Consider the following 26387-nt stretch of genomic DNA (forward strand, 5'->3'; position numbering starts at 1 on the left):
TACCCTTACTCTGCTATGTACATTGTAAGTAGTTCCTACTCTATTATCATTGTAATCAATATATTTTACAAAAGAAAGACATACTTTTTGGAACCCCACAAATCTATTCAAGAAAGTATCTCATACTAAACTCATAGTTGCCTGTTCAAAATGGGTAAACTGAACGATTTCATCCCCATTCTGCCAGTAATGGACAATTTCTAGCCAACGCAAGCCAGCAATTTCCATTTATGTGCTGACCCATAGCGTAGAGTTGGGTTTGGTTGAATGCGGTGTCAAAGGTTATAGAAAACACTTTTTGGGACCAAACCAGCCACGACAATTTCAGGCAAAATACCATGGTCAAAATATTTCCTCCACCCCTGTTTCCAGGTCTGCACTGTCTTCAGAGACATGGCAACCAGCATGAGTACCTCTGGCTTGAGGGCTCAGATGGAATAACAGAGATTGCTTTAGAAATGCAGTGGGAGAGCCCGACCGACTTTGGTGTGTTTGTTCACCTTCAGCTGGCCCAAGAGGTTTGCAGAAATCACTGTGGGCTTTTTCATATGCACCAGACAGCTGCCGTTATTTATGACACCCTTTTTTAACATTAGGAGGCTTCAGCCTCACACATCATAAAGCTCAAATTAAAATGTGTCCCTCTGAACTTTCACATGGTGTGAGCGAACACCGTAAAGTGAAGTGGGAGATGAGCAATGACAACATACAGCATTCTGCATCACAGTTAATGGTAACCCAGAGTGTATCCTGACAGGTTTTCTCTCACACTCTATGTATAATATTTTGAAGATCACCCTTTAATGTTCTTTTACACTAGGTTAGTTTAGATGAGGATCTACAAAAACGTTAAAAATGGTCGATGTCTCTATGCTCTTGATGTCCCCAACACAACAGAAAAATACTTCCTGCTCATGATGGTAGAATTTGAGATAATTTACCTTCAAGGAGACAGCTGGCTTCACATCTCAGAGCCCACAGCTCCACTCCTTTCTTTTTCTCTTGCTTTCACTGCTGAGAAAGAAGCACAGTGCTGAAACTTCATCTGATTTGAGTTAATTTGGGGGTGATGAAATAGGTGCTGTGGGTTGTAAGGTTGTAAACTAGCGTCTTCTTGGAGAATATCTTGCTCAGCACCTCATTCGTGTTATCTGGGCAGCGGGGATGTTGGAGGTAGCAGCATGGCAAAACAAGTGGCCCTGAAGAGAGGCAGTTTCTAATGCACACAAAGTTTTAAAGGTGAAGAATGAATCCCACTGGTGTTCCCATGGGCAGATTGCCTACCTAGAGGTGGAAAATGCTCAACTTCATAACACGCCCATGCCCGTGAGCACCACTCAGTGCACTTCACTCTGCCTCTGCTCCACGATGCGATGTCACTGCTGCGAGCTGATGAGGGCGAGGAAGAGGATGCCCCCGTCGCGTGCATTTCCCCAGCACGTTGAAAACCCTACCGAGCAGCGGCAGTTCCCTGACGAATGCACTTGGAGCGTGGTTTCTGTGGCAAGAAGCCGCAGCAATCGGCGACTGACCTCTGCCATGCAGCAAGGCGGGGGTGCTGGTAGGGGCTGGCAGTGCTGGGGGGTGAATACCCATCTCATACGTAGCATTCATACGTGTTATGCTGCTCTGTTACTTTAAGTGAACATCTCTAGTTTATAAATGCAGGAAAAATGGAGACATTTATGAAAGAAATAAAGAACTGGGAGCGGTGGGACAAAAGACTTTTCACCTTGCAAGAAAGGGATGAATATTGAAGGAGAAGAGGAGATGGATTGGGAGCTTGCTTTTGAAGGTTAGGATGGTTTTCCCTTTCCTTTTGTTTCTCCCCCATTCATTTCAATGAGAATTGCACAGAATAATAATCTACTTGTTTTGTCTGTGTGATAATTGCATTGATAATTTAGTATGATTTAAATAATCAAATTCAGAGTGTTTTGCATGTCATTCTGAGAAAGGGTTTTCTTTAATCTCCAAAGATGCATATTCATGATGCCATTATATATATAGCTAAAGAAATTACAGTACCATTGTCTGCTTCAAACAAGCCATCCATTGCCTGCTTTTTAAAAGAAAATGAAACAGTCAAAACAAAAGATGATTGATTTGTACTTTCAAAGTTCACCTCCTCTCACTTTGGTAATGGATTTCTTTATCTATCAACAGCTATCCTTGCCATTTAATGTCCATCCAGCTCAACCCATACTCAGGTTTAAGTGCTGTGTCAAGCAAATTCATGCCCTGATATTTTTCTGCCAACCCATGTCTTGCTCTTGCCACTGCTGCCGAACAGGTCCTCACTGTGCTAACGGTGGGTCTTGTGCCTTGCTGGTTGGGCTGTGAGTTATCCTGACTACCGAGCTTGGGATACAGCCTGGGGCTGCCTCTGCCTCCCAGGCCGTGGGCCGTGGGCATCCCAGGAGCCACCCGCACGCCTTGGTATCTCCTCCATTTGTCCTCACTGCTGGGCTTCAGCTGGCAAACGCAGGAACCCGTCTTGTGGGCCACTCTTCCTTTTCTAAGCACGGTATATCCCTACTTTCTAGATTACTGTATGTGCGGTTGGAGCTACAGATATTATTAAATGAGAAAAAGTAGTGGGTGTAAAAAAGAACGCAAGAATGGCCCCACTGAAGTCTGGGGGAGTTTTTCTCAGGGTATGTATACATGACTATGTCACAAGAGACCTCGTTGTAGTGCACAAGATAATGAACCCTATAAGAAGCATCTCAGATTTTATGACAGTCTACTTTTGTATTGGATTTGAACATTTGCTAGATCAAGATTTAACTAATTTAATGTACAAGATAATGAAAATACCCTATGAAGCAGCTTTATGGAATAGTATTTGACTGCGAAGGATAAAAAAGAAAAGTATATTCTAGAAATATGAATATTAACGTGCCACACATCAAATACTTGTAATTTGATTGAGTTTAAAATTTAATCTGTTCTATATTACCATACATTGATACTAAAATGCATTTGTTGAGAGGTAGCCATAGGATAGCAACTGACATACATGGGTAAGACAGAATTTAATAGCTGTAAAGGCTGATTTTCCTGTGTTTTGTGACACTGCTGTGGTATTGTCATTTTGAAATCCACAGCAGAGGGTGGAGAAAATTTCAAGATATGTGGAAAAATAAAATCATTTTCCATTAAAACTGGCTGATACTTGAGTATGAAAATATTATATTGAAATCAGTTGAACCAGCCACTGACTAAGGTGTTGTGTTTAAGAAAAGATAGAAGAATCTAGCTGAGAAAACCAAATGTAAGAGATGGGGGAATCATTCAATGCAAATTCCTTAGTTAACTATTTTTGATTCTTTTGTTCATGAATTGTCTTGAAATAGTTCATGAATTTTCTCAATTATACGTGCTTTAGTCACTACACCAGTTTTGTAGATAGCTGTACACGCTGTGAAAGATGTTTGCTGTCTCGTGGCTCTGTCATGCTGTTGGTGGCTATTTTTCTTTCCATCTATTGGAGAAATGCAAAATTTAGTCTTTCTGCATGAACAATTTTACATACACTTTCAAAATGTATTCACCATTATTGTTATTTAATGTTTGCATATATCAATGCTCATGGGAATTGGATTAGAATTCAAATAAAAGAAACAGAATTAAAACATGTTTTCACAAGAATGGATAATTTATGCCTTGATAGAAACCTGTGCAGTATAACTGAAATAACAACAGGAAGGGAGTGCATAAATTATTTATTCTCCACGTACATATTGATATTTTTTTATATCTGTTATTGAGCTGAGCATGGAAAAGCTTTTTCTAGTTTCTTGCCTTTGTACATAATTCCTTTTCAAACTGGAACCAGAATTTTTCCAGTTGGGATAGTTTGTAACAGCAGGGACTGCTGAAATATGGTCAATCTCACTTGTGCCTTTCTCTCTCTTTTTTTTTTCCTTTCTTTCTTTTTTCCTTTTTTTTTTTTTTTTTTTTTTTTTTCTCTCAGAGCTTTAGTAGAAAAGGAGAACACAAAATTTATTGTACAGAGCAAAGGCTCACTTGTACCTCTGGCCAAGCAGTCTATTGTCATCATAGTAGATTTATAGTTAAACTGATGTTTAATCCCTGGAGAATTTAGTCTGTTTGCTGTGAAGTCTGAGCTAATGTAGAGCAATTCCTAAGTGAGAATTCAGGGAGGGTTCTTTTTAACTTTATTTTTATTCTTTATGGAGAAACATTCCTAAAAAATGTTAGTGGTTGAAATTAAAAGAATTAGATTTTTTTCTTCCATTTTATCTGAGGCAATCAGTTACTTAATTACTGAACACAGCTTTTACCAGTAGCTGTGTTGAGGTACAATGTTTCCATTTTTTTCAGCCACAGCCATCAAAGACTTTTAGTTCACTCATTTAATAAACAAAAGAGTCCTCCAATGGGTAAATACCTTGCAGTATTTAGGTTAAATCTTTGTATATATTTAAAAGTATTGAGAGTAAGTTTAAATATTTTTAAAAGGCAAAATGTTTAAAAGGCACAGTTAGTCAAGCTATGGCATCCACTAATATGACTAAACCAGATTTTTTAAAAAAATCACCCCAGTCTACTATAACACACCTTTTAAGTAATATTGCGTATTGGTTCCTCAGATCTGTCATTTTGTCCACCAGTTCTGTCCCGTGAGCTAAATTTTGCCTGGTTCAGGAGAAGCATGGGAGTAAATTAGAATTAATACATTCATTTTTAACATATTGACTATGTTTAAGAGCATGAGGGCTGAGCTGGGAGCACTGAGTGTGTGAGAGAGGCAGATCTCCTGAGCAGGAGGAGAATCCTGCATTTAATCCGTGCTTTGCAACAGATCTAATAGCAGAAATCAGAGAGGGACCTGGGGGTGTTGGTCAACAGCCGGGTGAACAGGAGCCAGCAGTGTGCCCAGGTGGCCAAGAAGGCCAATGGCATCCTGGCTTGTATCAGCACTAACGTGGCCAGCAGGGACAGGGAAGGGATCTTACTCCTGGACTCAGCACTGGTGAGGCCACCCCTCGATGAGTGGGTTCAGTTTTGGGCCCCTCACTCCAAAAAGGCCCTTGAATGACTCGAGCGTGTCCAGAGAAGGGCAACGGAGCTGGTGCAGGGTCTGGAGCACAGGTCTGATGGGGAGCGGCTGAGGGAACTGGGGGGGTTTAGTCTGGAGAAGAGGAGGCTGAGGGGAGACCTCATCGCCCTCTACAACTCCCTGAAAGGAGGGTGCAGAGAGGGGGGATGAGTCTCTTGAGCCAAGGAACAAGTGCCAGGACAAGAGGGAATGGCCTCAAGCTGCGCCAGGGCAGGGTCAGACTGGCTCTTAGGAAGTATTTCTTTGCAGAAGGGGTTGTTGGGCGTTGGAATGGGCTGCCCAGGGCAGGGGGGGAGTCCCCATCCCTGGAGGGGTTGAAGAGTCGGGTTGACCCAGCGCTGAGGGATCTGGTGGAGTTGGGAACGGTCAGTGTGAGGTTCATGATTGGACTGGAGGAGCTTCAAGGGCTTTTCCAGCCTAGATCATTCTGTGATTCTGTGAAATCCAGCCAGATCTCAGCTTCCTGTGAACAGCAGAAATGCTTGTCCATGGGCTGGGATGTTTTCTTCTTTGAATTTTGTTGTATAAACGTCTGATGGTCCTAAGGAGTTACTGACTTTATCCTCACCTCTAACTAGGCAAAATGCCTGAACACTACAAAACACTTGAAATAACAGCAATAATAATGCACAAGTAATCTGTAACTCATACATTGACATTTAGCCATTACTATTTCTTTCTTGTTCCCTCCAGTTGAACATTTTGCACTTCCACTCACACATTTAGAAAAGGAAAAAGGCATTTGCTTGTTAGGAAACCTCCACACAAGCACCAGTCCACACATGTTCAGGTTAGTGTGATGATCCCAATATTTACTGCTTACACTCTGCCCCCAGACAACCCTTTCTGCACACTCTTTAGTTTGGTGCTTTATTGCTCTTAAAAGTCCTGCCTTGCTTGGACAATGTCCTCCAGCGCTTTATCAAAAATCTCTCTTCCCATTTTTTCTTGTTGTTCATCACAAAGTCTTTTAAATTTAATTTTATATGTAAAAAATACAAACTGCTGCATGGATCTTTGAGTACTGCCCTTACCATGGGTATCAGCCATGTTTCGCTGCTGGCCAGGCTACTGTTGTCTTGTGATTTCCCAAGCAGTATAGCTCATAATTCATCATTTTTTACATGTAAATGTCAACAGCCCTCTTATCGCAGGGAGGAGAGCACAGGGGGGAGTTGGCAACCAACTGGCTGATGCATGGAAAGGCAGGGAAAACTCCTCCAACAAGACAGGCCCTAGGAAAGGGAAAATAGACTTTGTAGAAAAGGAAACATCAGCATTAGTTTTGCCTGTGTATTTTATAGCCAGTTCATTTACAATTACACAAGCAGCAGTGCTTTATGTTTGAAAAGAAAGATTCAGTGAAAATAGTGAACGCTTTTACTGCATTTTTGAGCTTATGGCATTGACAAGAATAAGATGCAAGTAACCAGCTCTAGTTTTACAAAACTCAGTTCCCACATGTTGTTGTTTGCTCCCAACATTCCAAAGTTGAAGGAGCGGCACCATTGTCTGCATCATGCCGGTCACCATTTTCCCTCCACGCCAATACGTGCAGTGTTGATGTGGGTTGACACAAGCTCTGGTTTTCATGAATTGCTTCATGTATGAATTACTTATTAATGTTAATGGTTGGACTAGATGATCTTCAAGGTCTTTTCCAACCTTGATGACTCTGTGATTCTGTGATACTTCTTCCTGAAGCTCTGCTTCCAGACAGAATGATCCACTGGGATATTGTTTCTAGGTTTAACAAAAAAGTCCCCACAACCCCAGCTAAAGAGATGGGATTAATTATTTCTTTATATTAACTTATGAGATTGATAAGCTTCACTTTGTGAAGCATCTAACAATTTTTTCCCTGCACAGAAAAAGAGTCAAAAATCTAGTAGACCCAACTGTAGTACCTATTACATGAGAAGCCACCAGCCCCTTCCGGTGGGGAATGAGAAGCTGCAGAAAGTTTAAATATGGAAAGATCATCACACCATATACAGGGAGTAAAGCTAAAAGTTTTCTTTTAAGTAGGTGTCCTTACTTAAAGAACAGAATAAATAAATATAGTCAAGAGCATGCTGAACTGGCATTTTCATAGAAATGTTACTCTTTTGCAGGCTGACATCTAACTACTGCTTGAGATACGGCATTAAGGGGACATTCCCAGCACGCTAACATGCCACAGAGATGGAGATATGAACTGGTAGGTTTTATTTGGAAAAATACGTATTTTGAAGCTGTGTTCTAAGGCACAAATCTGGTTCATTTCTGTCCAGCCCCTGCAGAAGGGCATTCTGCTACCTCCACCCCAGGGCAGCGGGGTGGGAAGAGCCTTTTGGGACCATTCCCCAGAGCACTCCAGCTCCTCAACCCTGCCTGGGATGCTTTCATAAGGATAAAACACGGGCCAGTGATGTGCTAACAGGCTATTAGAGCGATTGGCAGATTTTCAGGAGTGTTTGTGGGCACATCTGAGATGTGAAATTGCAGGTGAAGACTCCCAAAACCCACTCCTTCCACTACAGACTTAAACAGAAGAAAAGCTGCATTGATCCCTGTCACTTCAGGGGAAAAACAATTCATTTCCAGAAATTTTTCTTTTTATCATAGCCACTGAGCCTCATTCTCTAACCAAGTTCAGTGAAGCTTAAAGAAGTTCAGCTCCATTCTTTGCTTAAAAATACTCTGGTAAAATGGGAGATTGTAAAGAGAAATCCTTACAGTGCCAGTAAATGGAGTAAAAGGTTGATGTGCTGAAATCTGTCAATAATATCATAGATTGCTATTTTTTTCTCCTGTTGTCCTGATGTCAAGGTAAATATTAATTACATTTAATTAATTAATTATGGATTCAGGACTGAATGCTTTCATACAAGAAATTACCATTGAGTGAGGAGCTTTTTTTCTGGCACAGCACTGCTTTCTAAAGCTCCAAAGGCAGGCTGCACAGCTGAGGGCACTGTGAGAGGGTGTCATTTCTCATCAGTTATATTTGCATCACCGAACCCTCGTTTACCTGCGCTCCTCTGGTGATTGATTGTAGTGGTGGCTGTAGATGAAGGAAATGGCTATAGCTGACACTGTCCATCACCAGATATTAAACTGCACTGCCTGGAAATGTTGTGAGTCAGGACTTCAGTTTCTTAAGTACCAAAATTAATGATTCTTTTTCTTGGTGGATGAGAGCTCTGAGTCTAATTAATTTCCTGTCACACCGAGCAGCACTTGCAGAAGAGGAAATAGTGGGGAAAAGCAGATGAAGCTCAGGTAAAAGATGAATTAATTAAAAGCTCAATTTGCTGTGGCCATATTTCTCTCTTCTCTTCAGATTTCCTGTTTACCTCATTTGTAGCAAGTAAAGCCAAGTCTGCCATTGTGTTAATTTAGAATAAAAAACTGTGTAAAACCAGATTGCTATGAGAAAATACTCGTTTTCAAGGTAATACCGGGAAAGTACACATCTTTAACCTATCATAATTGCAAACCGAAGAGCTGAGAACAGTGCATTAGGCAACCAATTACCTGAAACAGTCTTCAGAGTGATGACTGTTTTCCCGATAGTGCTGCAAGACTCTTCTATTTTTAAGACAGCAAGTGTGCTGGACAGTTATGAGAAATTAAAAGATGTTGGACTTGCTTAGACATTGAAACTTTACTAGTTTTGCTCCAGCCTGGATACATCCAACTTGGATGCAGCCTTCTTTCCTGGGTGGGGGACATGGCGTCTACCAGATGCCATGTCCTTCTGGAAAAGCTGGTCATCGCCTTGGTCAGAGTCTTCGTCCTCATGTTGTCCTTGACATTGAGCTCCACTGCTGCTTTTCATGGAAGCCATGCAATTAGGACTGACTCTCTGGTTTCAGCTCTACTTCATGACATCTGCCACCCCCAGTAACTCAAACAGACAGAAATATTTGGGCAGTTCAGACAGCTAAAACCTGTGGTTCACCCAGTGTGTGCATTTGAAATGGGGGGAAGGGAAAAAGATTAATATGTTAGGCAACTTAAGATGGATATTTGGAGAGAAAAGTAATGGTGATGCTTGGCTGAGACTCAAGCTAGCTGACTGTGCTTTTATACAATGTGAAAAACTCAAACGGTGGGTAAATTCCTCATTCTGAGGTGTTTGCTATTCCCTTGAAGAGCACCTTGCCCCAAATACCCTGGCAGGCTTAAAACATGATACGTCTTCTCAATGTATTGCAGGAGAAAGTCTCTCCTTGGGAATATTAGTGACTTTATAACTGGAGAAAATAAATTCAGCTTTCCCTAAGTAATGCAGCTTATAGTGTGAATCTAATTTTAGATTCCCTCTGTCACCTCTAAATCTTTGCTCTGCGTCTTTCCCAACTTGATAGAAGGGCATATTTAATTATCAAGAGTCACATTTGTATGGACACATCTTTTATCAACAAAGCGCATGTCTTTTGATTTTTGTAATTGTTGAAATCCCATTATTTCTCATCTTTGAGTAACTGAACACATAAACTACATCTGCAGTACGCATTTGAAGCTGGTGATCTAAAGCAGGCACAAGGAGGTAGCTGCCTTTGCAAGGAGGGGTGTGTGTAGAGATAGCTTTCCTTCCAACTTTCATTTCCAGCTCCTAAAATATTAGGCAAATTCTTGCCCCCATCAGGCCTGTGAGTTATGAATCTTCATTGATATCTGTGTGTTTCCCCTTGGGAATCTGTTGGATCTGCTGCTCTCTGTCTGCCTCAGAGTTCTTGCTGGGGTATGTTCCTCACCCACATGATGCAAGGCTCTTGTTATCTCTTCTGGGGGACACCCCAATTTTTGCATCTTAGAGGGCTCAAAGTACAGATCCTGTTGTACTCAAACTCTCGTTATCATCAACAGGGAACATGCCACAAACATGGGGCGAAGTGTTTGTGCAGTTAGTGCCTAGCCCATACCCCAACACTGTAAAATTGCACCCCGCATAAGCACACAGTGATGCAATTTTCTGTTGGGTTCGTCTTTGAACAAAGTCTGAATCAGCTTCTCCAAGAAAAATGAGATGTGAGTGAGAATTTGTTCTTTGCCGCGTTTCTTCAGCCATCAGACTTGAGATGTGAACTGCTCCCATTTTGGTTTTTTTTTTCATTTGTGATTTGTAATAGAGAAAATGCTTTGGAAATCCACTTGTTCTTTTCAAGCACTAAAAATGAGACACTTCCCAAAGACCACAGCATGGTTTTTACAGCAGCAGATTGCTCCTGCCTAATCTAGTGACCACTTCACACTGTGTAAAGAAACAGTGAATAAACAAGATACAAAGCATTTGATACAGCTATTTAGATGGCCAAAAACCTCCCACAAAACATTGCTGGGAAGGAATTAAACAGGACGAAGGCAGGAGTTACAGTACTTTGATACCTGCCATGGCAGAGAGCAGAGGGAGGAGCAGATGGCCACCTGCCAGCGTGGCAGGAGCTCAGCAGAGAATGCCAGGATGTGAAGTTTTATCCAATGTACCCTTAAATATTGGGGGAGGCATAAAGAACGAGGTGGCCAAGTGTGCTCGTGGCAAGTTATTTCGGTTAGGTTGAGTGGGAAGACTGGGGGAAACTTCCGAAGGATTTAATAAAGGTAGGAGGGAGAACAGCAGTGCAGCAGAGGAAATGCTCTGCTGACAAATGTAAAACAGTGCACATTAGGAGGAAAATATGAACTACTGCACACTGGTGAGTTCTAAATTAACTTTAAAAGTCATGACAAAGAGTTGGGTATCAGTGTGAAGAGTTAATAAAAATATCTGCTGAGTAGGCAGCAGCTTGCGAAAAAAAGACGAGGAAAATGTTCAGATGTTTAAAGACTTGGAACAGAAGATGCAGCTGAAATATAATGATGCCACTATACACATAAGTAGTATTGCCTTGGTTCCGATGCAGGGGCCCTGCTCTGGTGTACAGCGTGGTGGGAGAGGACAAGCCTCTTAGAGCAGCTAAAGCTGCAGAAGGAGCTGCCTGAACCTCTACTGAAAAGGCTGTGAGAAGCCTCAGTTCAACCCTCAGTCCCCCCACTTCAACCCACTCTGTGTCATCTCCAGAGCCAGAGCAAACTTGTCATGGTGGAGGCTACATTAAATTTGAAGTAATTTCTACCAGCACAAAATAATGCAGTCATCTTTCTAATCTTTACATGGAAAGTTTTTGCACTTTAACTCTTATTGTGTATTTCTAAAGTGCAAATTTGTTTTGAAAATTATCCAGATAATGTTAGGAAAATAATTTAAAAAGAGCCATAAAGTCACAGGTCATGGCACCTCTGGACATTTAGTCCAAAGTCCTGCTCGCTGCTGGGCCTATGTTAGGTCATGCTGCTCAGTGCCTTGTTCAGTCAAGTTTTGATTATCCTGCAGACACTGTGTGCCAAAAATTTCTGCCTCAGATTCATTACTGTTCCATTAAAAAGCTGGTCTCCAGTCCATAAATTTATTTTATTCCAACCGGTACATGAAAAGTCATAAACCAATTTATGAGCTGAAAAATGCTCATCTTACTGCCAGAGCAATTTGACATATGCCAACTTTAATTCTGGCTTTCCTAAAGCCTCTGTGCAGTTTTGTGGAGGAAGGCGAGCTGCGATACAGCTTCAGCGGCTGTTCTGACAAATGAATCCTCATCACAAATAGAAGAGGATGTCTGATATATTCATTGAATTATAATATTACAGACAAGTATTTAAAGGCTCTTCTGCTATCAGTGTACATACTTAAGCAGTATCTGCTCAGAGAGAGGGAGAGAAGTTGGTGTGGGTGGTATGATGGAGCTCTTAAGCTCACATCCTTTCATCACACCTGCGGCACCTGCCCTGCAAAGCGAACCCTTGTCTTTGCGTCCCCTGAGATTAGAGGAGCAATGAGGCATTCGAGCCGCTAATGATCTTAGGAGAAATGATCAGATCAAGAAGTTTCTGCCATCTGCCCATTCGGCCAACTCAAGGTCTGCCTTTGGGTGATCTCCCTGTAGCAGTTTTGGCTCTCCTCCCAATGGCAGCGGCCTCGTTAGGACTCTGACGTCTTCTCGGCCGTGCAGACTCTGCTGTGCTGACTCACGCTCTGCCACAGCCAGTTTAACATCTTGTTCAACATCTAATGCAGCACCATGTGCTTCAGGAGGCCCAAAAAGCAGAAGAAAGGTTTGGATGTGAGATCACCTGCTCCCAATTATGGTCTTCTTCTAATCTCTCTTAACTAGTGAATGATTTATGCTCAGTTTATGCCTTCTGCAAGGGCACGGGCTGCTGTGGCACTGAACCGCCTATTAGCCTTTGATGTGGTCCAGTCCCTCTCCAAACTCTGCTCCACCCTCAACCTCTGCCATGCTCAGTTCCTTCTCTCTGAAAACATTTAGGGTTTTCCAGCTACAGGACTGAAACTTCCTTCGCCCCAGAATCCCCCCCCAGGCCTCCGGGCACCCCCAGCCACCACACTGTGCTGCAGTCTCTGAGCCATCAGAATCTCCATCCTTTGCTGATTTCCTTGATGTTTTTCAACCCTGCCAGTCAGTTTGATCTCTTTTCCTCCTTAAACAGCCTGCACTTAACATTCAGCTTAATTTCACCCCTGTCCATTCCAGGGCTTTGCCCTCTGGTCATTAAGATTTTATTCTGTTTCTTCTATTTTGGTACTATCCAGTCTCTCTGTGCACAAATTTTAAGAAAGCTCAGGCAGGGTCATCACCTTTGAGCGCTGTATGGTAATGCTGATAACCTGCCGGCACTAACGCAGAGGTCTGTGCCGTCTGCAGCACTTCCCATCACACCTGAAGTCCTCTTCTGCATATCTTTGCTTCATTTCCATCATTGCACTAAATAAAATATAAAAGGATAAGCAAGGAAAACAGAAAAAGCAGACTTGGAGAGACCATTTATTGAAGGATGATGAAGCAAAGCTTCAAAAGCCACTTAGTGAGTTGAAAAACCTCATGGTGCAGCTTGAGCATTTCAATGGGGACTGCAGCATCCTGATCATGGCCTCTGGTTTCTGGTCTCATGGGCTGAAAATCTCTAGACTTGTTTAAAAAGCCTTGATCTGTGGGCAAAGTTTGGTTAATCAATACTTGTGAGTATCAGACTGCACGTACCCACCACAATGCAAAGGGATTATTTGTACCTACTCCATCACCTCATGTAAGAAATCTCAATATGGAGCTGAAGGAACTCTCCTTCACTTTGAGCTGAGCAAAGCAAGGTTTTGTGCTATTTGGATATAATTTTCTTGTTGTTGTTGCTGTAATAAACGGGTAAAAACCAGGGAAAACCACCATACCTCATACTATAATTTTCTATCTATATGATTCTATCATTTCTGTACTTGCTCGTTGCATGTACCCAATTTGTCTTTATTACCATCAGCAAAGCAAAGCTAATATTTAGATTTCTAGCAATGCATACAAGAGACAAAAAATAAATGTATTTTTGTGACTCATAAATAAGCCTTTTTTATACTCAGTGCAACAAAGACATCAGCACTCTTATCGGTAACATACACATTGTAGACTGTTAATAACATTGCCAATCATCAATAACAGCACTATAGCATAGCGCCTTGAAAAATATGCTGAAAAAAATTTAACAAATTAAATTACTTGCAACCCACAGTTAATGCTGCAGAGTGCATGAGTATTCTTTGTTTATGTCACATCCTATCTTAGGGAATAAATATGGGGGTTTTTAAAGTACTTCAGCACTTGGCTCTTGTTCATTTCACTTGGAATCAGGAGCCTAAATTCCTTAAGGGCTTCAGCTTACTTCCTTATTTATTATTATCAAATACAATTCAGTAATCTGCAAAAAGATTCTAAAATTCTCACAATAAATTTCAGGTTGTTTTGGGGGGAGTCTTTCTTCTTCAGAGCAGAGCTACGTTTTGCTGCATTCCGCTGTAAACTTTACTGCAGTGTGGGGAATGCTTTGTAGCACGCAACCGCGATTCAAGTATTTTACACTGATCTTTCAACAAATTTCACTCTAAGAGACCAAATTACTGCCAGGTTGTTTTGCTAGTTGGCTGGTTATAAATGCTCAGGCAACAGAGCATGGCCCTGGTCCCAGAGCCAGCTCCCACCTCGGTTCTGTTTACAGTGTATGGAGAGGAGAGACACAGAAGTCTCATGGACTTATGGGTTATCTCCTCAAATTAATAAATGTGTTTACGGCCACTGTGTCAGCCCACAGAATGAGTGCTACAATTTCTGCATCACCTGTTGCATAATTTATGAAGCAACACCAGAAGACGGGCAGCTGTGCCAGTCGAGGTGGGGACGAGCAGTGCTTTGGCTCTGGTGGGTCACTGCTCCATGTCCCGGCATGGCTGATGGCACTGCTCACCCCTCCTACCCACACCCCTTCTGAGCCTATGCAGAAGGAAGAGAAGCATGGCATGACATACCATTATGTTACAGGACATGAAATAAATGCCAACTAAGAGAGACACCATACAAACCAGTTGGAAGAAGGTCCCTTCCAGGACACCCACCAACAGAAAGTTTACAACCCACCTCAAGGCACCAGAGACAGAAAAGTTTCCTTCAGGGTAGTGACAGGTAATATCTGCAATAAATTGGGCTGTGGTGAGATTACAAAGAAGAAATGTCCTTACTGGTCTTTCTCTGCCCCAGAGAAGAAGATCCAGAATCTTCCAAGAGTTATGGTCCTGCTCCACACCTTTTCCAACTTTACTTCTCCCATTACAAAATACTTGTGTAACACTGGAAAGATAACTGAAAACACCTAAACATATTACTCCTTCACTGTTCAGACTAATCAAGCCTGGCATGTTACTTGAGGAAAATATTGGTTAAGTCTAGTAATAAATGTGATAAAAGATTTTAGCTGTATAGTCTTAAACTGGGTTTTATCTCCATTTCATCAGGCTGAAGTGGCTATTTGTATGGGAAATGTCTATGGAGATCCGGTCGTGTCTCTGAAAAGCTGCTGCCTAAATGGATGACTTTCCCTCCTCTGACTGCGCAGACACGGGCGGTAAGGCACGAGGGAGATCTTGGCTATCTGATGTCACTAAATAACCCATTATTTTTCTTTCTTCTTAAAGAAATGAGGTTTTTAGCTGATTTAAGTGACACTGTAATACTCAGAGAAGTTTCTGGGTGTAGTGCTTGCTCCTGCCCCCTTTGAAATCAATGGACCGTGTTTTGATCTAGAATAAAAGTCTGTCCAGGGTGAGAATTATCGCAGACCTCAAATGTAGAGTTGTAGTTGAGTTTCATGAAACATGTGAGGATGGGACAGCCTGTGTCCTGTACTACCAGTGTAACTGTCTTCTAAATGTCATATTTAAACTGAAATATGCCTTTCTTGCTCATTGTACCAAATGCTTTCATACTGGTGAGATGTCTAAAAGGAGAAACGTCAGTTTGCACTATATTTGAAAATCTCTAAAATATGCATTTTATTAATTTTAACTTTTCTCTCCTTTTATTATACCACAAAGAAACGGAGACATCTGCTACACAATATCTTTATTTTAATAACCTATGCAAACTTCAATTAGTGTACAACTAACAAGACTTGACAGTTTTACTAATATTAGAAGATGGGATTGAAGCAGTAAGTAAAGCAGGAACAATTCACAGAGATATTCTGTAGATCTTTGAAATATATACTTGAAATATGTTCTTGAAAATATGACCACAGTTTTAAAAATATGCCCATCACGTTCTTGGTAAAAGATATGAAGTTATCATTCTCTTGTCAGCAATTAGTCAGCCACCTCCAATAACTAGCTAGAAGAGACACTGAAAAAGTGAATTCAGAGCATGCAGATGACACACAGAAGCCACAAAACATTCACAGTTGTGTAAAGTTCAGGAGTGAAACATTTATTATTGAAAAACTTTTATTACTGTGCAACTGGAAGGTTAAGCACATAAGATCGTGTAGCGATTCTGCAGTTATGACACAGCACATCACCAGAGTTTGTCATTATTGAGACAGTTCCTCTTTGTCACTGCTAGCGAGAGACATTGGGATGTTCATCTACAGCAAAGAATCTGGGTTATTAAAAGCCAACATGAAACTTCAGAAATGTACTTTCTTCATTATTTTGGCAATAACAGTTTAAAGCACTTCCTAACAAACTCATAAATGTGCAGTGCTATATTATACACAAATGGTATTTTAGCACTCTGAAATGCCTCGGCACTGCGTTCCCAAGAAGTTTTCTCTGGCGGGCGGGAAGACTGCCAACTTCATCACAGAGTGGCAAAGTGTGGGTTAGACAAGTTGTGTTAGACTCCATTTGCCGTAATTGCAGGGGTAATTGAGAATAAAGACTAAAGAGATAGGTCAAATCTCCTTTTCCAAGTAATTATGCATGATTCATATGGAGGATGTAGTAGAGAGATATAAGTGTATGCAGATTTTGGAAGTGATTTCCTAGAGAAAATTATTATAAGGTTAACAATAGCTTAGCATCCTAAAATTAGAAATTATTTTAAACTCAACGTATTTGGAGACTAATCTATCACATAGGAAAATATACCCATCTCGTTAAAAGCAATTTAGGACCAGAAAGCATTTTTGATTACTGTAAATGCCTCTAAAAGAAAAACATCTTATAGCTGATGTACATGACAGCCGTGTACACACGGCTTGATGCACAGCCTGGCTTGGCAGAGCGGCAAGACGGAGTCAGCACTTCCCACTGCTCACAGGCACCACTCCTGGATTAAGATACTTTTAAGGAGCCAGCGAGTCAGGGGACCTTCAAGCCACTCACCCACACTTCACCATCTCAGCATTAGAGTCCCCTTTGCAAAATAAAGTTCCTGCCACACGTTTAATGAGGAATTTTTACCCTTAAGCCATCTCGGTTCTTCTGCTCATTGGTATTCCCCTTGCACACCACTGGACTAGAGAGACCCTTTGCCAGAATCACGCAAGCCGATGTGGAAAATATTACTGGAGCCCCTGATAGCTTCTGGGAGGTGTACGAGCTGGCCAAGGAAGGAGCTGCAGGGGGTTTGAGCCATCTCCCTTCCCAGTGCTGCACACAGGGCTTAGCCAACACCGCGGGGTAGTTGGGGTCCCTCCATCCCCTGGCCGCACCTCACCTGGTTGATTGGCAAGACCAGGGTCACAACCAAGGAAATTGGGCAAATAACAACTGCGGGCAGAGCTGGGCGAGAGACACGGCCCTGTGTGATGTCCTGGGGTGGCGGGTGGACATGGTAGAGAGTCCACCTAAAAGCAGACTCCGTGTCATACAGCTTGAGCTTTCCACAGTTGTAACTATACAGAAAAACTGAGAGAGTTCAAGAAGATTTACAGAAGCTTTTAATTCCTCTAAAGCTGGCTGGATCAAGGGATGTTACTGAGATACTGCATTTAGGTCTGTAAATTGGGAGGAATAGAGAGAGTGAAAAAATGTTGACCATGAACTGTAAGGTTTGTTTTGCCTTAAAGAAAGATCAAGGAGAACAAAATAAAGCCCTCAAAGTATATTCTTTTGCTCCCATGAGCGGGTTTATGTAGGTAACTGTCTTGTATCAAACCACAATATCCTTTGAGCAATGTGTGCACTTAGATGCTGAGATTTGCCATGAGCCAGAGAAGAGAGGAGTACAAAAGCTCCTCTCTGATTTCCAGTGTGTTTTCCCCCAGAGTCTGCAGGAAATTCTGGAGTGCTCTGTTAAGTTTGCATCAAGGCCCTTCGCCATCCCATCCGTAGGGGAGTCCATCATCTGTAGGGGAGGCCCTGACGTAAGGGTCGCTGGCAGGAGTTCATGTGTTGTGAGTGCTTTTGCAGGGGAAAGACAAGCAAAGTGGCCATGAAGTAGGAAGCTCCTGTGTTCTTGGGTCACAGGACACAGGTCTGGAAAGCTCTGCCTGAAAGGGAGAAAAAACAGCTCTTGTAGAACTGTCTGATACCGTGAGCTGCAGCCACTGTAGGAAGGGATATAGAAACTGCCAGGCTTTTAAAAATAAATTCCAGTTCTTTGTTTTTTTGAGGGAAGGCTCTGATGTTCGCTGTCAATATCAGATCAAATAAAACCTCTGCTCAGGCTTTCCCCATCAAGAGGCTCCTGGCTGCTAACCCTGCCTCAGGGGCCCAAGGATCTAACGATCCTAACGAGGCGCAGGAGGGTAGGGAGAGGATTTGAGGAGGAGCCGAGTGTGCCAAGATGAGAGGATGCTGTGGTGTGTGGTAGGCTAATATCTCACATGCCAAACCAGCCCCAACCATTTCTGCTAATCAGACCTGATATTAACAGTCCATGGACAGCAGCGATGCAAGAAATGCAGCAATTCTATTGTTTTTTTTCTTTTATAAGCACATCATTAAAGGCTGGTTACATTTCTATTACTTCTGACAGCTGAAGAGTATCGCATTCTGTGCAATAGGCTCTGATTTATTATTCAGTTCTCTGACTGAACCTGAGTTTTAAAATTCAGTTTCTATTTCAAGTGCAGTCCGTTGATCAACACATGACACAGGTCTTACCTGGGCTTTATGTGGGTGCAGCTGGATCAGTCATCTGCCAGTATCTCCCCCACATGAAAGCCATGTGGCCCTCCCTACCTGCCTGCTCAGTGATGGACCACATGAGGGTGATTCAGGGAACATATTTTGGAAGAGGAAGAGTCAGAAATGCCGGTTTCACTTCATTGAAAAAGATAATGTTAATCTCTTTGCCTAGTAATCCTGGTTTGGGTGATCGTGTGGTCGCAACTGCATTCTGCACTCCCGTGGACCTCACGGAGCCTGCAGCATGCAGACATTGCCACCTTGGCTCTCTTCAAGCAAGGCATTCTTAATATTAATGGGATTATTAGTGTGATTTGTGTCAGTGTTCTTCCAGTGCCATGGGACCTATGTTTGCAGAAAACCCCAGCACAAGCACAAATTTTTAACTCCAAAATACTCTCGGAAGGGTACAGAAGAGCTCACTGCCAGGAAGGGTGGCCAAGGGCAGACCCTGAGGCTGCTCCCCCAGTGTGCCCACCCAGCAACCACCCCGTGGTCCGGCTGCCAGGGTCATTTCCACGTGGATGTTCCCATTACAGCCCCCCAGGGAATGACAGGTGGAATCACAAATACAACAGCCAGCAAAGTGTGACCTGTGGCCACACAGCCACGACATTCTCCTTCACCCTTCTGGCTTAAATAAAGTACACAGTTGTTCTGCGGGCAGTTGGGTTGGTTGCCTTTCTGTATTTTTCTAGGAAAGATGTTGTCCAGGATCTCAGCAGCAAGGCAATAAGAACAAAAATTCTTCCCGAAATGGTGCAGCAAATGTGCTTTCTCAGGAAAGCAAATCTTGGCTGTAGCCCCTGGACAGCTTTTAATGGGAGTTGCTTTCTCCTGAGGCAGGCATTGCACAAAGTTCAGGGTATATCTGCCCAGCCTAGATTTGGCTTGTTTTGATGTTAAAGAATCTTTTTTAACTCTTTAGATTTACTCAGACTCTAGCAGGTAATGTGGTTGTGTTATTTCAATATTGATCAAAAGAAAATTATGTTTCCATAAACACACACATGCACACAAAAAAGTCAAAGTGAACCTTCTACTATACAGCTCGAGTGCATTGTTAATGGTGTCCTGCCATGGATAGCTCTACCCTCTGTCATTAAATCTGTCTTGGGATACAAAACAAAAATAAGGATGGAAGAGATGCATTAATGCTCCCTGGCAGAACCAGGATGCTTGGAAAGGGGAGAGGAGGCGGCAGTGGTGGGGATGGTGAGGTGAGTAGGGAAAGAAGGAACTACATTGCTCCAGATGGATTTCACATATCAAGTGACTATGTCAGAGCTTCAAGAAGTGGTCTTTGTGCACCCAAGAGATTGTGAGTAGTACATTTTATTAGATATATTAAAAAGGTCGACAAACTATTTGTCTTTTACATATATTTATGTACATATGTATAAAGAAGACAATAGGAGAGCTTTAGGACTAGTATACAAAATATTAGGGTTAATTACAAACACCTCCCTCTCAATGAGAACCATTCTCAGCTTGAAAGAGATAAAAAATACACAGATTTAAAACTCGGACAGCTTTCCTGATGGAAGTGGCCATCACAACTTGTACTATCATTTTTGGAATAAACAAATATTAATTCTGCTATGTATTTCAAGCTGTACGTGCCGTTGCATGACATTTGATCTGAAGTTGGCCTTTTCTTCTTTCTCTGCTTCCATTTTCTTCTTAAGTGCAGAGACTTACAAACCCGCGCACGTTTGGTTGATGTGTGCACATCTCTCTGATGTCAGTTGGGTGTCTGCTGTGGCATCGAACGGCAGCACAAGCCCTTGCATAATGTCCCTGTTCCTGCTGCCATATCACAGGAGCAGAAACAGGTCAAATCATCAGCCTCCTTATTCTTTTTGTATTATTTTAACCAGGCTGTTTTTATATTCATTCAAGACCTAAGTTGTTGATGGATTTTGATGGAATAAAAATAATTCTGATATGCTGAATAATTTGCCTATTTAGAGATAGATAAACTGTTACAGTTTGGATTAAAAACTTTAATCTCTCAGTGATAGTGTTGAGAAAGGTCTTCATGAGTTTTCCCGTGAAAGATTATTTTTCTGTCTGTGTGTCTCAAGAGTATTTGTAGCAGTTGTGACATGTTTCTCACACCATGTGTCTGTGTGGATTGTATTGTTCGATGAACACAGTTCTGCCTCTGAAACATCAAATATGTGCTTCCTGTTTCCCCAGAATGATTTTAAATATAATCTTTGAATATAATCTTTGAGTCAAAATAGCCGTGACCAGCAGCTAGTTCCATCCAAGGGTCTTGGGCTCAATTTCGCTCAGGAAAGTGTTGGACTCAGACTTTGCCCCTTGCTCCTGACTCCTTATGGAGGTGTGATGTTGATGTTGACTGAACATCAGGCTCAGAAGAGGATCTCCTACACACTCTATAAGGAAGTGTAAGTAAATTAAAGAAGATAACTGACAGTTAAATTTGCCAATTTACTTTGCTCCTGTGAATTTTAGTAGCCTCATTTGTAAAATGGGAATAATGTGTATATTATCATTTCACATCAATGAATTGAAATGGGTTTATGAGAGCTAAATATGAGGATGCTCACTCTCTCTTTAGAAAGAATGCTTTGATTTGGGGTAGGTCAAGTTTTCATTATTATTGAATTCTTATGTTTCAGAATGCTCAGCTCGAGGATTTTTTTATTAAACTCATCTGTCAGAATAGAAAGACTTTCTGGAGAACACTGGATTGTAAAGGACACATTCGATGAATGTGTGCATATTATGTCCATAAATGTTTGTTAGAAAAATTATTCCCAACTGATGTGACAAAGATGTGAAAAATTAGATCAAGAATCTCATTAACGATACAGACATTGAAAGAGAAATGAAGCCAATTAATGTTGATAGCACTTGTCAGAAGAATGTCATGGTTCTCCTCTGAATGCCAGTCACATACCCCGAGCTGAATGACTCCACAAATGACGACTTTCCTCTCACCAGGAGCAAGCTTGGGTGGATAATGAAGGAAATTGCTGGTTTTATTTACGTATATTGAATTACCTCAGTTTACCTGATAGATGTTACGCTGAAGTTATGAAAGGGAGTGGAGGCAGCAGGGACAGGGCTCATTGACCCCAGAGAGCCCCTCCACTATTATCTTCTGCGGGTACTTAAGCGGAATTAAATATCAGGCTGCTCTGTTACCATGACAACTTTGCTTTTCATGAAAAAAGTAGTATATGATTTGTGACTTGAGCACCCTGTAGATGTGGCTATTAACCATCATCCACTTTGTCACTGGGAAAAGCGAAAAAGCTAAACATGTACTTTTAAGCTTGGGTATAAAAGGAACTTTTTCACCTGAGAAACAAAATAGGAAAATGGTGGAAATAGTTAACATTATGAGACTTGAAATTTTATTTATGTATGCAATTACATATGAGACTATATACATGCCCACACACAAGTTACGTATACAAGCATATAGGTACATAACTTGCTACAATTACTCTGTAAGTTATGGGCACATCCCTTTGCCAGGTGAATCAAAGCTTGAATGGAACGTTCAAACCAGAGCTATGAACGGCATTAGCTGGGTTTTTGACATTGACTAAAATCTTACTTCATACTTATGTATATATGCAAGATTACTTTTATCTTAATGTTCCTGTCTAGAGTAGCACTAAGACAATCTTGTAGCCGATGGCTTTTTGAGTGCCACACTTGGCACAGTGGTAAGCGCCCGTGTCCGAGGAGCTGCTTGACCTGACCCTCGCGTGTCCCACCGCCCTGTGCCATGGTGGGCACCACCAGCCTACCTGGGGTGAGCGCTTCTTTTAAACAAGCTTTGACACCAATTAGAGGAAATGTCCTTTTCCACCACGACGAACTGCAGGGACTAATTATGCAGAGCCGAAGACGCACAGATTTATCAGCTAACCCCCTGGAGATGCAGTTACAGCAGACCCATCTCCCGCTAACGGTGGCTGAAGATGCCGTCCATCACAGGGCAGGAACATCTGGGCCTTCATCCCACACCAGCAGGGAAACCACGGGAGGAAAACGAGCAGCCTGACCTTGGCTGGGTCACCATCTGATGCATTTTGTACCTCCAGAGGAAGAAGCTGGGTCATTGTACAGCAAGGACTTTTTGGAGCAGGCACGACGGCTCCAACGCCAGCTGGAGGTTGAGCAGCTCCTCCCTGGGCAGGCGCAGGCACACGGCTGAACAAACCTCAGGAGACCTCATGGACACCCAGTGAATTTAGGCAGCATCTGGAAGACTTTTTGTTTTCCCTCTTTCTGTCTCAGTTTTGCTTTGGCTCTGTGAGTCTGTGCAGCTGGAGCTTTAGGAGCTGCAGTTTGCCACCCAACGCCGTGGGGACCTGGGTGGTCAGTGGGATGCTGGAGGCCAGGAGACCTCGAGGAGAGGCCCACGAGTGAAGCAGGTTCACAGCAGTGCTCGGAGGAGAGTGTAGAGACCTCTAGGAAAGAGGACGTGAGCATTTCAGTCATGGCTGGGTAGCTGTCTGCTCACTGAGGTTAAAAGCAAAGTAAAGGGCAGGGAGAATTGCGACTGCTGTGGCTTTGTCACAAGCAGTGCCAAGGAAAGACAAGACACTGTCAGGGCATCAAAATCCATTTTGAAATGGAACATCTAAATTGTACAGTGAAATAAATGTATTTAATGTTGCTACTTCAGACACCTAATGCCAAGATAATTCTCGTTTAATTAAGGGAATTTTTGAACAGCAACAACAAAAAAGTTTTAAAAAGGGGGTAGGGGGCAAAGTGCAAAAGCAGGATCTGCTGAAAATGCTTCGTTAAGAATGGGCAAGAGCTGACCCCCGACCACAGAGAACAGAGATACTGCCAGTGTCACGAGTGCAAGGGATGTGTGTGACAGCCAGCGAAGGGCTGAAAGGAGCAATTTTCCTTGGTGTATCATTAAATTGTTGACTTCTGACTACAGGATGCCAACGTATACGAAAGCTTTATTTCTTTACAACTTTGATGTTTCAACTTGGATCTTATCAATTATATAGTTGAAATCGTGCTTGGTGGTTCAGTCACATAATTTTAGAAGGTGTCTGCAAAGTTTAAATTATTATCCAATTTAACTTATCCCAGTAATTCACATTAAAAGTGAGAACTGCGCTGGTTTTGTTCCTTGCTATCAAGGGTAAATAAGGGTCTTTGTAATACCTGCTGTTTCTAGATTCAATACTGCTGAAATGGTCAAGTTAAACGTTTCATTTTAGTAAATACTATCTCATACTCTTTCAGTTTTCATCAAATTGCCTTTCCAGTAGCCTGAATTGCTGGAATATCTAAACCCCTAATGCTTCTACAAGCCTAAGAAGCCCAAGACATTGATGGATATTAACCTGCTGGATATTATCTAACGAGCCTGTATGTGGCACCGTCATCGAAGAAAGCCACCGCTCCCCTGAGGTTCTTTATTTGTGATGACACAAGGATGGCAGGGAAATGTTAATGCATATAGTTGTTATTTAATACAGACATAGCTTAACTGACTGTTTGAAACAGTAAAACCAAGTCTTCAATGCCTGCAAATGAATCCGATTCTATAGAAAATATTTTTCAAAAGTACAATAAAATCTAGTTTTTATATATTTATATTAAAATACAGGTAATTCTATAAGCAACTCTAAACATAATTCAAAATATGTGAGAGTTAAAAAGAAGTTATATGAAGACTATGGTATCAAATTAAATTATTTAAGACTTTCCCACAGTGTTTCAATCACCAGAGCTGGAAGTCCACAGTGCTGCCCTGTGTGTCCGTCCTGCCACGCTGCCCTAGAACTGCTTTGCCCTCCCCCGTCTCGGTGGGAATCCAGCAGCCTCCTGATGGACCAAGACCCCTCGCACATGCCTCCCCGCACAGGGTGAAGGTTGAGGTATGCATTTAATTTCTTTTAATAACATTGGTTTGTTAAAAACATTTTTTTAAATTTTGATCTCTTTACCTTCATGAGAGCTTACAACCAATTTGCAACAAACTGTTGAGATATGCTTAACCCGTACCCACGTACCTCAACTCGGTTCCTGTGTTCGCTGGGAAAAAAACCAGGACATCTCACAGGATCTCTGGGTGTTGAAATGGAAATACACATTTCTCTAACTGCAGTACTGAAATAGATATTAATGCAGGTGTTCTAGTTCAAATATTTTTACAATGGCTTTAAGCTGGTTGTTTTCCCTGCTCATTTTACAAGAGCCTGGGTGAAAATAGGAAAGGAAATGAATGATAACCTTGTAGAGCATCTGTGGAGTAGATGGGGTATCAGTTCAGGGACACCATTTGGTTTAGGTCCTTCATGTGGAATTAGGGTCGTTACTTTGATTTAGTAAGAAACATATGTGCAAGTATACACAGAAACTACAGAAAATATAATTTTCAAATCTTATTCAGGAGTGGATTGCAGAATACAGATGTTGGTTATAATATACTTGCGCTAAATTGGATTGTGGGTGAATAAAGGAGTCGCTGATCTTAAATTCAGCGGTGGAGTCCTGCTCCGTGTTCAATTGGAAATATACAGTCTTTTTGTTTTGCTTTTGCAACTTATTCAATAAATATTTTGGCATGCCTGTCTGTTATGCTGCCTTAGTCTTCTCTTCTGCTGAACAAAAATTAGCATTTGTAATTTATTCACCAGGGGAAACAAAAAAGGCTCTGCACTGATTTGAAATTTAATGCCTAACAGATAACCGGAATGCTGAGTCAGTACAAAGTACATTTGACAAATAAACCCATTGCCTGCGTATAATTTAATAGAAGATATGTCAAAGAGGGGAAAAAAAAAAAAGCTTTTATTTGTACTGCGTTAAAAAAGATGTAAGGCTTTAATGGACCTTCAGATACTCATTTCTGCCCTAAAATATCAACATTTTCTGAAGGCAACAGCATGTACACAGTCTGTCCTGGGGGGCATCAGCAGAAACACGGGTGTAATGGGAAATACTTTGGGTACCCTCTGGCTACCAGAGCGGTTTGCTGTTTGCTGTTGTCTTAACTGGGGCAGGATAGGACCTGTTGTGTGCTAGAATAATATTCAAGCTGACAACATTTACTTTGCCACAATTCCCTCTTGAGGTATCAATTCCCCCATCTCTTCACTTGTGTAAATTTATCCCTGGATTTAATCCAGTTTTGCTCTCATTCTCTAACTGATTACATTATAAATACTTTTGTAGTGATGGAGGTGCCATCCAGGCTGAGCTCAGGAGATCCTCTGCTTCCCCTGACCCACTTCTTCTGCATTTAACTGCATGAGGATTTTTAATTCAACCATCATCTCTGTGGTACCTAAGACTGGCTCCTTGTGCCCTGAGAGCAGCCAGCACCCACCAACGCTCTGGGCACTACCTGGGGAGGGTGAGCACAGGCACAGCGGCGCCTTTCATGGGGTCAAACAAGTAGGAGAACTTTGGGTGTATTTTTACTCTCAGTGAGATAACTAAAGAGATAAGGAGAGGATGTGCCTCTAACATTGCTCATCTGGACTAGAGCGACCCACAGTGAAATAGCTGCAGAGTTGCTGTCCTCCTGCACATAAGGAAAATATTTTTCTCACTTAACTATAGAAATTAGTGAACAAATTTTGTTGAAAGTTAAAAAAAAAAAAGAATAACGCAGCTTAAGATACATATCTAGTATGGAAAAAATAGTAAATGTTTAAATGCTTAAAAATAGCAAAGTTACAACAAAAAAAAATGGTGTGCTTTAATTGGAAACATCAGGCAAGCTTAAGCGTAAGTGAAATTATCACATCTGTCCCAAGCAGCCGATGGCTACAAGGG

General features: G+C 41.8%; 1 long non-coding RNA gene across 1 annotated transcript; it reads left to right on the forward strand.

The window, feature by feature from the left end:
• Positions 1–1761: 1761 nt before the first annotated feature.
• On the forward strand, positions 1762–15502 carry LOC141925687 (uncharacterized). Its single transcript, XR_012623909.1, has 3 exons — positions 1762–1795; positions 7204–7289; positions 14967–15502. It is a non-coding gene; the product is annotated as an uncharacterized LOC141925687 (long non-coding RNA).
• Positions 15503–26387: the final 10885 nt, after the last annotated feature.

Source organism: Strix aluco, chromosome 7, assembly GCF_031877795.1.
Source record: "Strix aluco isolate bStrAlu1 chromosome 7, bStrAlu1.hap1, whole genome shotgun sequence".
Taxonomy (NCBI): domain Eukaryota; kingdom Metazoa; phylum Chordata; class Aves; order Strigiformes; family Strigidae; genus Strix; species Strix aluco.